Source organism: Anomaloglossus baeobatrachus, chromosome 9 (genome assembly GCF_048569485.1).
Source record: "Anomaloglossus baeobatrachus isolate aAnoBae1 chromosome 9, aAnoBae1.hap1, whole genome shotgun sequence".
NCBI lineage: Eukaryota > Metazoa > Chordata > Amphibia > Anura > Aromobatidae > Anomaloglossus > Anomaloglossus baeobatrachus.
In genome coordinates, this window is record NC_134361.1 from 1 (window position 1) to 2,500 (window position 2,500).

The window sequence follows — 2,500 nt, forward strand, 5'->3', positions numbered from 1 at the left end:
ACCCTAACCCTAACCCTAACCCTAACCCTAACCCTAACCCTAACCCTAACCCTAACCCTAACCCTAACCCTAACCCTAACCCTAACCCTAACCCTAACCCTAACCCTAACCCTAACCCTAACCCTAACCCTAACCCTAACCCTAACCCTAACCCTAACCCTAACCCTAACCCTAACCCTAACCCTAACCCTAACCCTAACCCTAACCCTAACACCCTAACCCTAACCCTAACCCTAACCCTAACCCTAACCCTAACCCTAACCCTAACCCTAACCCTAACCCTAACCCTAACCCTAACCCTAACCCTAACCCTAACCCTAACCCTAACCCTAACCCTAACCCTAACCCTAACCCTAACCCTAACCCTAACCCTAACCCTAACCCTAACCCTAACCCTAACCCTAACCCTAACCCTAACCCTAACCCTAACCCTAACCCTAACCCTAACCCTAACCCTAACCCTAACCCTAACCCTAACCCTAACCCTAACCCTAACCCTAACCCTAACCCTAACCCTAACCCTAACCCTAACCCTAACCCTAACCCTAACCCTAACCCTAACCCTAACCCTAACCCTAACCCTAACCCTAACCCTAACCCTAACCCTAACCCTAACCCTAACCCTAACCCTAACCCTAACCCTAACCCTAACCCTAACCCTAACCCTAACCCTAACCCTAACCCTAACCCTAACCCTAACCCTAACCCTAACCCTAACCCTAACCCTAACCCTAACCCTAACCCTAACCCTAACCCTAACCCTAACCCTAACCCTAACCCTAACCCTAACCCTAACCCTAACCCTAACCCTAACCCTAACCCTAACCCTAACCCTAACCCTAACCCTAACCCTAACCCTAACCCTAACCCTAACCCTAACCCTAACCCTAACCCTAACCCTAACCCTAACCCTAACCCTAACCCTAACCCTAACCCTAACCCTAACCCTAACCCTAACCCTAACCCTAACCCTAACCCTAACCCTAACCCTAACCCTAACCCTAACCCTAACCCTAACCCTAACCCTAACCCTAACCCTAACCCTAACCCTAACCCTAACCCTAACCCTAACCCTAACCCTAACCCTAACCCTAACCCTAACCCTAACCCTAACCCTAACCCTAACCCTAACCCTAACCCTAACCCTAACCCTAACCCTAACCCTAACCCTAACCCTAACCCTAACCCTAACCCTAACCCTAACCCTAACCCTAACCCTAACCCTAACCCTAACCCTAACCCTAACCCTAACCCTAACCCTAACCCTAACCCTAACCCTAACCCTAACCCTAACCCTAACCCTAACCCTAACCCTAACCCTAACCCTAACCCTAACCCTAACCCTAACCCTAACCCTAACCCTAACCCTAACCCTAACCCTAACCCTAACCCTAACCCTAACCCTAACCCTAACCCTAACCCTAACCCTAACCCTAACCCTAACCCTAACCCTAACCCTAACCCTAACCCTAACCCTAACCCTAACCCTACAACCCTAACCCTAACCCTAACCCTAACCCTAACCCTAACCCTAACCCTAACCCTAACCCTAACCCTAACCCTAACCCTAACCCTAACCCTAACCCTAACCCTAACCCTAACCCTAACCCTAACCCTAACCCTAACCCTAACCCTAACCCTAACCCTAACCCTAACCCTAACCCTAACCCTAACCCTAACCCTAACCCTAACCCTAACCCTAACCCTAACCCTAACCCTAACCCTAACCCTAACCCTAACCCTAACCCTAACCCTAACCCTAACCCTAACCCTAACCCTAACCCTAACCCTAACCCTAACCCTAACCCTAACCCTAACCCTAACCCTAACCCTAACCCTAACCCTAACCCTAACCCTAACCCTAACCCTAACCCTAACCCTAACCCTAACCCTAACCCTAACCCTAACCCTAACCCTAACCCTAACCCTAACCCTAACCCTAACCCTAACCCTAACCCTAACCCTAACCCTAACCCTAACCCTAACCCTAACCCTAACCCTAACCCTAACCCTAACCCTAACCCTAACCCTAACCCTAACCCTAACCCTAACCCTAACCCTAACCCTAACCCTAACCCTAACCCTAACCCTAACCCTAACCCTAACCCTAACCCTAACCCTAACCCTAACCCTAACCCTAACCCTAACCCTAACCCTAACCCTAACCCTAACCCTAACCCTAACCCTAACCCTAACCCTAACCCTAACCCTAACCCTAACCCTAACCCTAACCCTAACCCTAACCCTAACCCTAACCCTAACCCTAACCCTAACCCTAACCCTAACCCTAACCCTAACCCTAACCCTAACCCTAACCCTAACCCTAACCCTAACCCTAACCCTAACCCTAACCCTAACCCTAACCCTAACCCTAACCCTAACCCTAACCCTAACCCTAACCCTAACCCTAACCCTAACCCTAACCCTAACCCTAACCCTAACCCTAACCCTAACCCCTAACCCTAACCCTAACCCTAACCCTAACCCTAACCCTAACCCT